The 14,480-nt window shown below is 39.2% G+C and overlaps 1 protein-coding gene across 7 annotated transcripts in view; it reads left to right on the top strand.

The window, feature by feature from the left end:
• SUPT3H (SPT3 homolog, SAGA and STAGA complex component) overlaps positions 1-14,480 on the top strand; it is a 605,022-nt gene that overhangs the window by 477,064 nt on the left and 113,478 nt on the right. For 2 of the 7 annotated variants that reach the window (XR_007401139.1, XR_007401140.1), the window contains exon 12: positions 7,388-7,728. The exons of the other annotated variants lie outside the window; for them this stretch is intronic. The gene's annotated coding sequence lies outside the window, so the exon portion shown is untranslated. The remainder of the gene's footprint in view (positions 1-7,387; positions 7,729-14,480) is intronic. 7 annotated transcript variants of the gene reach the window in all.

Genomic DNA, 14,480 nt, shown 5'->3' with positions numbered 1-14,480 from the left:
GGGGGCTGCCCAACTTGGTTCCCGGTGAAAGCCATTTGCTCTCTCCCCATGTGGTCTTTCCTCAGTGGAAGAGCATGGAGAAAGAGAGAGAGAGAGAGGTCTTTCTCTCCCTCTTCTAAAGCTATGGGTCCTATCACATTAGGACCTTACCCTTGCGATCTCATAAAAGCTTAATTATCTCCTAAAAACCCTATTCCCCAAAGCCAGTCATGTGGGGAGCTTCAACAGATGAAATTTCGAAGAAAAGAGTGGCTCCCCTAGATATTTCGCTCTAGATCTTCTCTTTGTTCCAAGTGGGTTTTACTGACTTCCCTCCTTTTTAGGTTAAGAATCAAAAACCTAAAGTTCTATGAGCTTCCAAAGTCAGTTAGAGAAATAAGTAATAAATACACTATCAACAAATGTATAAAAGAAATAGAAATGGAAGTAGTAGCTTGATGAAACTTTTCCCCAATATTTTATTATGGAAACTTTGTAACATAAAACACACAGGTATATAGAAAAGTTGATAGAAGTTTATAATAAATACCCATATATTCACTATCTGTATCAATACTTAATATTTTATTCTTGTTTTGTTGCACATCTGTCCATCCTCATTCAGCCATCAACTATCGGGTTTTTTTTTTTTATGCCTTTCAAAGTAAATTGCAGACATCAATACTTAAGCATTAGACTAAAGTTCAGTCTTTCTTCTTTAAGATCACCATTTTAAAACTTGCTATGTTCTATATGCATAGTACTAGAAAGAGTTATGAGAAGCGGACACAGTTCCATTAGTAGGAACCATTTATAACTTAATACTAGTTGTTAAAAGGACTATTTTTTAAATCACTAAAAAGAACAGAGCTAGAAAGTGAAAGGGGGAGATGAAATACTGGGATCTTTTTTAAAAAGATGAAGAAGAAAAAGGGACATGTGGGTGGCTCAGTGAGTTGAGCATCTGACTCTCGATTTTGGTTCAGGTCATGATCTCAGGGTCATGAGATCCAAGTCCACATCAGGCTCCATGCTGCTGAGCATGAAGCCTGCTTGAGATTCTCTCTCTCCTTCTGCCCCTATTCACTCTCTCTCTTTCTCTCTTTCTCAAAAATAAATGAATAAGTAAAAATTTTTTAAGAAGACAGATTTGGCAAGTGATTAGGAAAAGACTTGTGATAGGCATTTGAGTACTTTGTACATACATATATGAATGATTTGCTCTCTACCTTTTTTGCTTTGCAAGTTTGAGGGCAGGGAAATGGAAGAAAAGATGTTTCAGCTTTCTGCTGTCATCCTCAGAAATTCTTCTTCCGCTCCCTGAAGGGAATTTCACTTGGTTCCTGACGTATGGTTGTTAAAGATTCCTGGATGAGTGAAAATGAATGAATCACTATCCTTAGCAATCAGAGGTCCTTTTCTAGGGGCACCTTAAAGTGCTGGTTATGAGATAATTATGCTAGATCTTCTAAAGGATCATGTACAACTCTCTCTAAAAGTGTTAGAAGATTCCAGGCAGGTCAGAAATGTGTTTTCTGATGAGTAGATGTGCACAACTGGTTTAGATTTCTTTGTCCTTCTATATGTAATATATAAAATGTAATTATATAATATAGCTACATATTTTATATATATATTTGTATTTATATATATAGTCACACTAACATTGAGCATATTAGGAGTACTTGTCAATGTGTCTCTTTTGCTAGTCCCTGAATTATCTTAGATTTCTCAAAACAGTTGCAATTTAAAGTCAGTCTGAATCCACTGGAGCCTTAGTTGCTCTTAGTGGTTTATATCTCAGCTCTTTGTTCTCTGCTCAGAGTTCACCACTGTCTTAATGAGTCATGCCAGCATTTGAGCGTCCATGGCTATTTTTCTCCAAAGTCACTTGAAGTGAACTCCCAAGCATTGGAAGGCATTGTTTGTATAGGCAGCAGTTGATAAAGAAGGGCTTTTTTGGTATTGCCAGTCCTTGGGGTGTGATATGCTGTTTGTCTTTCCAAGCAGGCACTCTGGAAGGGAAAAAAAAGACAAACTAATGTATTCTCAGCATTGAGAACTGCTTACTTTCAGTGTTTGGACAAGAGCTGGTGCTGCTAGAGATGGCCTGCCTTTCCAAGCACGGTTCCGCCATCCACAGGGACACAAAGTCTCACCAATACTCCCATACTACTGTTGACGGCTTCACTGTGAGAATGGGTGATAGAAATGTCAATGAGATTTGCCCCTTTTACTCAGAGCCACCCAGAGTGACAGAGGGGAGCCAGAATCAGCAGCAGGGCCATCTGCGCCAGCATAGAGTCCAAAGAAATCGTCATCCCAGAAGCCCAGCCTGGAGGAAAAAGCACAAGGGTCCAAGATTATGACCATTGGGGTGTGGTTGTGGACCTCAGCTAAAAAGCAGCATAGGGAATCTATGACTAGGTAATAATCCATCTTTTCAGGAAGTTGGAGCGAACATCAGGAAATGCAAGAAGTGGGTACCGTGGTAACAGGCAAGAACACGGGCAGTGCTAAGCAAGAGGCAGGAATCAGTCAGTATGGGACCAGCCATGGACAGAAAGGAACCAAAAAGAATCCCAACAGTAAAGACCTGGCAGGAATGGTGGGTGGCCCAGCAGCTGAACAAAGTCAGAAGAATGACAAAGCGCACAGCTCAGGGGCCAAGCAGACAAAGCCTCCTCTCCCAAATGACTTTCTTGTCACCCTGCAAGACAAAAGCATGATGAGACGCAGACTCATCTAGGCCAGGCAGGCGGGTGACATCATCCTTCAAAGGCTAAAGTGGATGGTTCCATGCTTGGAGTTTTTTCTTTAAAAAGTATAATTGTGGGGGCAAGGAAAACTGTTTTGAACTTGGTTTTTAAATTTTACTTTACATTTTCCTGGGGTTTAGTTCTATTTGCTTCCAGCACGGTCCAAATACCTACTTCAAAGCAAACATTCTAACAAGAACTTGTTAAAAGGAAGGGAAACCAGCTCCTGTGGCTTCTTGTACACCAGCTATGGAGGCACTCACAGAACCACGTTTGTGAGTTGAGTGTAAATGAATCCGAAACCTACAAATTAGATTTCCCTTGAAATACACATGGGTTTAAAACCTTAACGGGAAAAGAACTTGGCAAATCAAATCTGACCATATTCAGTAAAACCTCACTAATTTGCACTAATGACCAAGAGACCCATTGAGAATTACCAAATTTTTGTGAATATGTTAGCATGGGAACAAATACCAAAACAGGGGTGAGGGGATGAGAGGGTATGGGGGGAGAATGGCAGGGGGAGAATCAAAGTTCCAGCATCAAACAAACATACTTTCTGGTACAATGAAGAATGTATTTGAACGGTTACTGGAATGAAACTCTATAGTTTAATGAGTGCCTTGCTGTGGTGTGCTTGCCCACTGGGGAGGCAGCCATGTCATACCACCCGACTAAGCCAGCAGCTAATGTGCACTTAGGTAAAGAGGCCTTCGCTTTATTGAAAGCTGGGGGTTAGGGGGTTGTGGTTTTCACAGGGGTGTGAACCAGTGAGATCCTACCATGTGTCATGCACGTTTGTTATGGGCTTACACATGCAGGCTATGATTGTAAATCAGCATTTTGAGTGGGATTGCTTATTACTGCTTAAAAAAAAGAGCGAGAACTTGCTGGAAGAGACAGCAAGAGAAGTTGGAATTCCAACTAGTTGATTCTTCCTTAAATGTTAGTGAATCATGCTTGTAGTAGATCTTTAAATTATTCTGAATTGAAGATTGACGATTTATTAGCCCTCTATTATGACATGCATCTCACTAATAAATTGCATCTTCTTGTATAAGCAACTATCTGCAAAGTTCTTTGAAGATTTAATTATCTATGGCCCAAATTTCAGGAATTATAGTGCTTATTTTTAGTTCATTTCACTGGAGAAATAGGATACTTTTTTCCAATTGTTACTAACATAACAACTGCAGGTAAAGTACAGTGGCAATAGTTCCTTTCACTCTCCTCTTCATAATATCCAAGAATATCTAGGGCTTGGGTAATCTCTATAACTCAGGAGCTCTTAACCACGTGTACTGTTCCTCTGACTTAAGAACAGCCCCTGGTTATGATTTGTTTATACTGCTTTTGGTCACTCCTTCCTGCTTGTCTTACTGTGAGCTACTGTTTTACCAGCTGAAGAATAATTTAGAACTTTCACCCAAGCATCCATTGAAGGCTGTGGGGAATAATAAATATATGTAGCCAGAGCTTTCTCTAGGACAGAAGTTAAGCGAATGGCTTCAGGTCTTGATGGGGGCAGCCCCTGGATAAGAAAAGGAGTTGTCACCCCAGCTGGTCCAGAGAAAGACTGAGCCTCATTTGACTCTTTCTAGAACCTTTTGCTGTCATCATTTTTAATCTTTGCATTCTTACCACTCCCCCAATTGAACAGTAAAACACAATTCATGCAAGAAAGATGACCTTTCTTGTCCTCTCCCTTTCAAGCCAGGAAGTGGGGAAGTAAGAAAATTTGAGGGAGTATGTTCAGTAGCATCACCATAGGAACTCTACCCAAACAATTAACCTCTTTCAAGCCCCCAGTTTTGCTCTGTGACTCTCAAGTAGATGGTCTGCTTTGCTTTAAAAAAAAAAAAAAAATCTGCAGCCAATATAGGCTTTCTGAATTATTTTTTTCTCCACCTCAAAATGTCTAGGGTTCACTTCTTTCTCCTCATTTCGACCTGTTTCTAAAGAAGTCATCGTGGCTTTGTCACTCTGCTCTTCTCCTCTCTGAATGTTAATAGATTCAGGTCTCCCCCATCCTGAATCCTGTCCTCAACAGTTCAGCTTACTGTTCCTATTACTTTGATAGCAGAACTCTTCAGAAGGTTGGAGAACATACTACTTCTCATGTATGATATACTCTAGATCTTTACATCTAATGTTCTACTTGGTCTTGACAACCTCTCCAAACTCATCTCTCAGTCCCACCCTCTTGTTCATTCTGCTACAACCACGCTGGTCTTTGTCCTGGACCTCACATACTCCACCTAGGCTCTTACCTCAGGGCCTTTCCACTTTCAGGTCTCTCTACTTCTTTTGCTTTTTTTTTTTTTTTTTTTTTACATATATCTGCATGGCTTACTCCCTCATTTCCTAGATGTCTCTCTGGTCCAGTGTTACCTTAGCTGACAGGCCTTCCCTGACACCTTACCTGTATCACTAACTCCATCCCCTCCATGGTCCTCATTGCCTTTTCCCAGCTGTCTTCTCAAAGCACTCATCACCCCATACCGCACTGTTTATTTGTGTGTTTGCTGTATATTTCTCCCAATGTAAGATATTGTGTAAGGGCATGGACTTTGCCTCTTTTGCTCACAGATGCATTCCCAGCACCTCTGAGAATGGCTGGTTAAGTAGCAGACACTTTTTTTTTAATAATAAATTTATTTTTATTGGTGTTCAATTTACCAACATACAGAATAACACCCAGTGATCATCCCGTCAAGTGCCCCCTCAGTGCCCGTCACCCATCCACCCCCACCCCCCGCCCTCCTCCCCTTCCACCACCCCTAGATCGTTTCCCAGAGTTAGGAGTCTTTATGTTCTGTCTCCCTTTCTGATATTTCCCACACATTTCTTCTCCCTTCCCTTATATTCCCTTTCACTATTAATTATATTCCCCAAATGAATGAGAACATATAATGTTTGTCCTTCTCCGATTGACTTACTTCACTCAGCATAATACCCTCCAGTTCCATCCACGTTGAAGCAAATGGTGGGTATTTGTCTTTTCTAATGGCTGAGTAATATTCCATTGTATACATAAACCACATCTTCTTTATCCATTCATCTTTCGATGGACACCGAGGCTCCTTCCACAGTTTGGCTATTGTGGACATTGCTGCTAGAAACATCGGGGTGCAGGTGTCCCGGCGTTTCACTGCATCTGCATCTTTGGGGTAAATCCCCAGCAGTGCAATTGCTGGGTCGTAGGGCAGGTCTATTTTTAACTCTTTGAGGAACCTCCACACAGTTTTCCAGAGTGGCTGCACCAGTTCACATCCCCACCAACAGTGTAAGAGGGTTCCCTTTTCTCCGCATCCTCTCCAACATTTGTGGTTTCCTGCCTTGTTAATTTTCCCCATTCTCACTGGTGTGAGGTGGTATCTCATTGTGGTTTTGATTTGTATTTCCCTGATGGCCAGTGATGCAGAGCATTTTCTCATGTGCGTGTTGGCCATGTCTATGTCTTCCTCTGTGAGATTTCTCTTCATGTCTTTTGCCCATTTCATGATTGGATTGTTTGTTTCTTTGCTGTTGAGTTTAATAAGTTCTTTATAGATCTTGGACACTAGCCCTTTATCTGATGCATCATTTGCAAATATCTTCTCCCATTCTGTAGGTTGTCTTAGTTTTGTTGACTGTATCCTTCGCTGTGCAAAAGCTTCTTATCTTGATGAAGTCCCAATAGTTCATTTTTGCTTTTGTTTCTTTTGCCTTCATGGATGTATCTTGCAAGAAGTTACTGTGGCTGAGTTCAAAAAGGGTGTTGCCTGTGTTCTCCTCTAGGATTTTGATGGAATCTTGTCTCACATTTAGATCTTTCATCCATTTTGAGTTTATCTTTGTGTATGGTGAAAGAGAGTGGTCTAGTTTCATTCTTCTGCATGTGGATGTCCAATTTTTCCAGCACCATTTATTGAAGAGACTGTCTTTCTTCCAATGGATAGTCTTTCCTCCTTTATCGAATATTAGTTGACCATAAAGTTCAGGGTCCACTTCTGGGTTCTCTTTTCTGTTCCATTGATCTATGTGTCTGTTTTTGTGCCAGTACCACACTGTCTTGATGAAGTAGCAGACACTTGATAAATAATTAGTGACAGATGGATGAAAGACATAACACAGACACATATACTGACCCTTTCTCTAGTTAACTTTGTTGCTTTGGGGAGATCGTGTGGGGGGTTGTTTTTTGTTTTGTTTGATCAATGATTTTTCAGTTTTTCTTTTTTTTTTTAAACAGTTTTTAAATGGAGCATTGCTCTTTCTGGCTAAACCTTCATTTTGCACAATAATAAACAGATATCAAATGATACAGTCAAATCCTTGTTGAGAAGAATCATTTCCTAATTTAGCTTGGAATTAAGATTTGCACAATAAGAGAATAAGGCTTTAAAGAAATAAACTGTGCATCATCAGGGTTTTTTTCAGAATTTTTGAAATCAGTTTTTTAGATCAGGTTCAAGTTTTGCTTTTTTAAAAAATTTAGTTATTCCCTCTTTCGGTAAGTCTTTATTGAACTTTCAGACACTAATATTTTAACAAATAGGAAAGAGGAAAGGCATTTCCCACAAGACACAGCCCAGGTGAAAGAGATAGTAGAGAACTATATAATCTCATTATACTGTTTTAATTACTGTGGTTGTCCTTCACAGGATAAAATGCGAGCAAGTGGAGGTTACTTCACCTAGACTGGGGTTCCTGAGGGCTTCATGGGACAAGGATTGCATGAGCTGAATTTTGAAGGATAAGAAGTTAGTCAAGCAGGGAAGGAAGAGATGCAGAGGGAACATGAGCAAAAGTAGAGTTACAAGGAGGAACAGAATTGCGTGTTCAGGAAATTGCCAATAATTCAAGATTATTAAAGCATGAAATACATGGTACAGAATGCCTGGAGACAGAAGGAAAAGAAGAGGTGGAGGCTAAGACGTGGAGAACACGATGTTTAAGAGCTTACTCTTGGTGGAGTGTTGACTGAGGGCCTCTCAGCTGACAAGTGAGTATCAGACTTGGAATAATCTTGCACTTTCAACTTTTTGGTGCTTTTGAAACTTTACCACATAGCTTGTTTTTCAAATAAAATCTTACATATTAGCTTGATATCAAAATCAAAGCAAAGCAGAACTGCCCAGTTGAGGTTGGGGTGGAAAACTCAGAACTTCCTAGCATCACCTCCCTCTGCTCTTCTCCTGGTGCCTTTTGTCAACTCTTTGGACACCTTCACGGAACCTCTTGGGATTTTCTGAGCACACTTTTTAAAAATAAATCTTTCAGTTTACAGACTTGGAAACTGACCCCCAAAACTAGAGTATCTCAATGAATTAATGGCAAAGCCCAGAACAGAAAACCAGGTCTCTTGATTCCTAATTTAATGCTTTTTTTTTCCCAGTATAACATACTATTACTGGAGAAAAATTGACTATTTCACACCACAGAAATTCTTCATTGCTATTATACAGGTACAATATGAGATGAAGAAAGAAAATGCCTAAGTTAGAGTAAATTTTTTACATCTAGTACCTGCCAATTAATCTTTACACAATTTTTTTAACAGATTCATTTAAAAAAAAACAGATGCATTAAAATTGGATTCTAGTTCATACAGTTCCCTTTGCCTTTTCATGCAGAGAGAGTACCAAGTTATCCATCAACTTGGATTTTTAGGAATTAGATTCAGGAGTTTTCTGTTAAGGCCTCTTGTTAATGGAATCCCTCCCCATCAAATCTTGACAGAGCCTCAGTTTACTGACCTTGTCTAACTACTATATCATGGCCGAAGCCTGTTATAATGGCAAAAGCAGTGGAATAAGAGTCAAGAGACCCAGTTCTACTCCCAGGCCAGCCATTATCTAGCTGAATAACATTTGGAAAAGTCACTCAAGCTCAGCTGTACAATGAGATTTGAAGTTACCTCAAAGGCCCATCCAGCTCCTACAGTCTGTGATTCTAATCACAGCACATGTGGTATCTTATCTTTGAGAGTGTTGATGGTTTATAGACTGCCATAAGTCCTCGGTTTTGGTGGTCCTGACTCAAGATAGTTGGTTATATGAAGCAGTCACTTGTGAATATCTCGAAAGAGAAGTGGGCATTTGGCTCATTTACTCACCAGGGCAAAAGATATCTGCTACGAAAATGTAGCTTATTAATTAGTGTATGTTAGTGAAATTTATTTGCAGCTCAGCTCCCAATCTGGGAGTTTAAATGGATTCACTGAAATTCTGGTAGTATGTTCCCCTTGACCTTGTCAGTGGACAGTCCAGTCTTGGACAGCCTGCTTTGAGGACACGAGGATGTTTATGAAGAACACTGCCTCGCTTGATGAAAAAATCGTAGTATATACACTTTTCAAGGACTCTCAGAATGGGAGCAGCCCTTCAGATTCTTTCTGAACTCCCTGTTCTGTTCTTGATTCCCCCATCTCCTCTGTTTCGGCAGAAACCCTTCCTCACTGTACTATTTAAAGTCCTTCACATCAGGTCCTATTACTTTAAGAATAAGTGTGATACAGCAAACAATGACATTATTATATTGTAAGGACAAGAAATAGGGGGTGAGTTATAAAGCAGAACATTGGTATTTACACAGCAATGTTTTAATAACCAGTAAAATTTTGGAAGAGAACTAGAAAAATAGTTAAAAGATAAATGGACTTATGTTTCAATGTTATGATTTTTCACATACACTAAAGTTCGTTTTTACCTTTTTTTTTTTTTTTTTTTTTTTTTTTTTTTTGGTAAATCCTTGAATTTCGGACAGGACCATGGGAGAGTTGTTGGCATACTTTGGTCAACACATTTGTCAGGGTATTTTCTTCTTTCAATGCCCTTCTATGGTTCTAGTAAGCTATAACCTCATTAGCAACACATTCTGAGGGGTATAGTATGATAGCTTTACTACAAAGGGCTTCTGTATTTCAGTTGCCAGGATATAACACTCTTATGACAGGGGAGAAAAAGAAAACTTGCTGGGAAGGGGAAGCTTAGACATTATTTACTCTAAATATTGGAGCTTTCCATCTGAAAGTTTACAGAGGCTGAAGAATTGTTGAATTTGGAGATTTTGAAATAAAAATCTCCAGCGAATGCTAAAAATGTTTCCAGCCTGCAAACAAGTCCTATTCCCTCCTGTAAGCCTTTGCCTTCCGTAGCTTTGGATGAGCCTACAAGTTATTCTCATCACAAATACCTTTCACTAAGAGACACAGTATCACCCTCTTCTGGAATGAAACAAACAGAACATTCTGGTGTGGGGCTAGGCATCCTGAGAACAGACTGTCAGTTGTGTTGAGTTAGGTGGATTTTTTTTTTTTTTTTTTTTTTTTACCTCTTTATATCAAGTATGTTTTTTAGGCTACATCAGGTTAGAGCAGTGCAGACTCTGAAAGGCCCAATCCAAATTAACCCTGGCAATGTTCCAGAAGTGCTGGGAACTGGCAAATTTAAATCATTTTCAACTCCAAATTCTTTTTTCCTTTTACCTTTGGCTTTATGTCATCATATATGAGTTAAAACTATGGAAAAACATGTTATTACTGATTTTACCTCTTTTGGGGCCCTAGACGTGGTCTACATAGGCAGAACGTATTACAATCAATGTCATTGTTCACAAAAGGGTTATATATGGCAAAGAGATCATTAAGTCTTAGCCAACCATAGAAACAAGGCTCTGTTGACACAGTTAAAAAGAATTCCATGCATAAATGCTTTCTCTGGTCCCTATCCATGTACCTGTCACTCTTTAGCATGACAATATGTAGGAGTATGGTATGTTTTCCAGCTGTGGGTGAATGGGGTAGGCAACAAGGATAAAGCCTGAGCTGTAGCTGAACTCAGTATACGAGCTTGAAATGGATGAAATTGCCGTATTTGTAAGTCAAAACCAATTGAATATCAACACTTTAGTATGTTTCAACCTAATAATTATTCAGATCTGTTATCAATTAGCAGTTACCCTTCAATCCACTGTAGTTTACAGCTTATAAACTAAATTCACCTAAATTGACAAGCCATTTTCAAAATGAAGCAAACTCCAAAAGGTATCGAAGGTTCTCTGTGCCTCAGTTTCTTCATCTATAAAACAGACATGGTAATGGCAGCTGCCTTATAGGGTTATTGTGAAGGTTAAATGTAAAGGGCTTGGAACAGTGCTTAGCACACAATAAGCACTCAGTAAATTTAGCCACTATTAGCATTGTCATCATGATCAGCATCTTACTCATTTGTTCCAGAGGTGATTGTGGGCATGAGACTATATGGCAAGCTGAGTGCCAGGTGCTATGACCAAATTTCCAAATAAGCTGTATTCCCTTCCCTAAAAAGTTTACAAGCAAGTATATGGCAATTACAGTGTAGTGTAGTAACTGCTGGTATGAGGTCAACAGATGCTCTGGACGCATATAGGTGAAGCCTAACTGTATCTTAACAATCAGGGAAGGCTTCTTGAAGGAAGTATTTTCTAAACTGAAACCTAAAGGACTAGTGAAATCAGTCAAGCAAAAAGGACCAGGAAGATGAGTATTATTAGCATGAGTATAAAGTATAGAGACCCGAGGAAGAGAGAGCATGATGTGTTCCAAGACCTGCAAGTAGTTAGTTGTGGCAGGAGCAGGGAAAAAATATGAAGTTATGACTTCCCTCCTGATCTGCGCTTGTTACCCCATATGTCCGCAAGGTTTCATCTGTTGCCACTAAAGCAGAAACATACATGATTTTCCACCACTATGATCAAGAGAGTATTGCTGTTGCCAATTTGGATAGCTTGACAGCTGCTTACCAATAGGTAGCAAAGGTTCTAGGTAGGAAAAATAGACTAAAAAAATCTGAGCTCCGGAACAACAACAAAAAAAGGACTTAAAGGAAATCTGTTCATCACACTATACAACAGTATCAATAGTAATATGACTATAGAAGCTGGATTACCCATTTACTGGAATTTATCTTAAAAACAAAGCCAGTTAATGCTGAGCTAACCATGAACATTAAAAATCAACCTAATTGATGAGGATTGTTTTGGTCTAGAGCAGAGTAAACTAGGAAATGCAAAAGATTGCAGCACACACATTCCTTCTGATGAGGCTGCTACCCCTAATAGAGCAACCCTTTCCTTCATCAAACCCATGCACAGTCAGAGGATATGTTTTTCTTTCTGCTTTTGTCGTCCTACTAAAGTGGAACTTCGACATCCATTACAGTACTTTATTTTTGATAAGGGGATTATAAGTAATGTCTTACATTTCTATATATTTTCAGAATATCTGCCCAAAAAAAAGCAAGATAAGAGGGTAAATCTGTGAAAGAAGCAAAACGTAAACAATAAAATGAAACAAAAATGAAAAAGATAATTTACCAATTAATATCCTATTTAGAATCCACATATTTAGTGAAAGGATGTATTTTCTTTGAATTTCTAAAAAGCCTGCTTACTTTTGAGCCTAAATGTCTTGGGTTAGTTTATGACAGAGAAAATTGATTGGATTGAAATGTATATCTTTCTTCCATATAATAACATACCTAATTCTATACTCATAAATGCTGAAGTCCCCACAATTTCTTTATTACTGATTTGATTCCCATTTATGAGTTCCATGTTAAACTGTTAAATCAACGGAATCATCACCTTACCCTTAAATTAGCATAGCACATCATTAGAGAAAGCAGTGCTATACATTTAATTGCTGTTTTTAAAAGTTATATCATGTTGTCATGCCCTACCTTTGTGTTCATATGTTACCATGTTTAATTTATAAGGAGTTTGCTTAATTTACAACAAGCTTCTGGGCTGCTTCCTGTGGTTCATTAGCTCCCTGAAAGCCCAACTATTTGGGAATCACTGTGACTACTGCTCTGCGAATATTTGAAATACAGTAAAACTAAAGTGATATAGGATAAGAGGACACATGTTAGAGAATTGGAAAGATAGAAAAGCAGGGCAGCATGAAACGTCAAACCACATTTTAGGGCACTTTTACTATATTTCCATAAATATACGCGGGCATTATGTTGCAAATACTTGAAAATGTTTGTTTTCATTTTTTTGGCCTGATTTTTTAGCGTTGAAGAAACCATGTCTAATGATCTTGAGTCTTCTTAAAGAAGAAGAAATTATATTTTCCATAATGGGTTGCATGTGTGAGCTCTCTCTGGCAGAAGCACTGTAATTACTGTGTTGTCTCTCACAGAAGGAGCTATCTGTCTTAAAGATGCAGTGACCCCATCTGTCTGCTGGGGCTGAGGGCAAAACATTGTGATTTTGCTCAGAGATAAACATCATCTCTTTTCACTTATTCATCCCTCTCTTTCCTGCTTCTTTGGCTCAAGCAGAAGCAGCAAAGGACAGCTGAGTACAAACAGTTTTCTTCCTTCCTCATCCAGCAAACCATGGAGAAAGATCTTGGCTTCTTGACATTAATAACTTTGCCTCGACTCTACTTGGAACTATTTGGGTGGCTTTTCAAAAATGAAAAAAGATACAATAAAAGAGGCCCGAGCTTCCTGTTTTACTCATAAAGCAGCAGATTCAGCAAAGGCTCACTCTCCCTTGGGAATGACCATATCCTTCCCTGGAGACCTGAGATTGTACAATATCATTTCCTTGCACAACTTTCATTGAAACTATTAAAAGACAATCAGTTTGAGTAGGCGTAGTGGCAGACAGTATGAAGTTTTTTTATCTTGTTACTAAGTAAGAATAATGGTAGTGTAAATGCTTGGCCACCTCAGATGGTCAGAAATGTCCCTGCTTAGAGGAAGAGGGGAATACCTAACAGCTGTCCTTGAATCAAAATAGAAAAAAAAAAATGTGAGCACATATCTAACAGGTGTGTATCTGATATGTGTCTGCATTACATGCACATTCTTACAAAATCATGCACACGCCATGCCATCTCTGTCATAGTAGCCTTTGCTGTATATTAACTTTTTATTCCCTGCAATATTTAAGAAACTGGAATTGACCAGAGGTCAAATACAGCACGTTTCATGTCAGTACCTGTGATGGCACAGCAAGAGTAGTGGTGAGATAGGAATAAACCGTTCTATGAATGAAGATGACCGTTTTATTAGGAGAGCAAAAGAAGAAAAACTGTGCCTTCTGATTCTGTTTTGCATTAGTTTGCATTTGTTTCTGGGTGCACTAGAGACAGAATGTCTGCTACCCCTTATCTGTTACAGTATGGGCCAGAAAGCTAGGGAGATGAGAAACTGCTGCCTCAGTAGAAGCTTCTGCCAATCAAAGCCAGCCAGCCCAAGAGATGGGGCTCAAGCCCATCAGCACCTCCTCCTCCGTGGCAGAGACCTGAGCAGAGGGGGGCTCAGAGTTAAGTGGGCAGTGCTACATGACCCTCTCTAGAAAGTGTAGTAGGTTTACATACAATTCCATGTGATGGAATACCTTTCTCTCCAGAAAGAGCCTAATAAGCTTTGAAATCTGAAAACATGAGCACCTCCTTGGAGTCAGACTATTCTCTGATAACCAAGGAACTGCAAGTTGCAGAACTGAATGGGAAAGAATGAGCTCAATGGTGGTTTCCATTCTCACATGGCCCCCATCAAGAACATATTTTATGCTTCCTCCTTTCTGTCTTTATCTATTAGATAAGGAAATATTGTGTTTTATCTCTGGGGGTTTTCTTGGAACTTCAGGGATAGAGCTAATCCTGTTTCATGAGATAAACCTTCACGTATTTGAAGACAGTTATCATGTTTCCAGGTTCCGTTAGAAACCCTTTAGAAGGTAAAAGAATTATCT

The sequence above is a fragment of the Canis lupus genome, chromosome 12 (assembly GCF_003254725.2).
Source record: "Canis lupus dingo isolate Sandy chromosome 12, ASM325472v2, whole genome shotgun sequence".
Lineage (NCBI taxonomy): Eukaryota > Metazoa > Chordata > Mammalia > Carnivora > Canidae > Canis > Canis lupus.
Note: the sequence above shows the minus strand (reverse complement) of the source record. Positions and strands in the feature narration are given on the sequence as shown.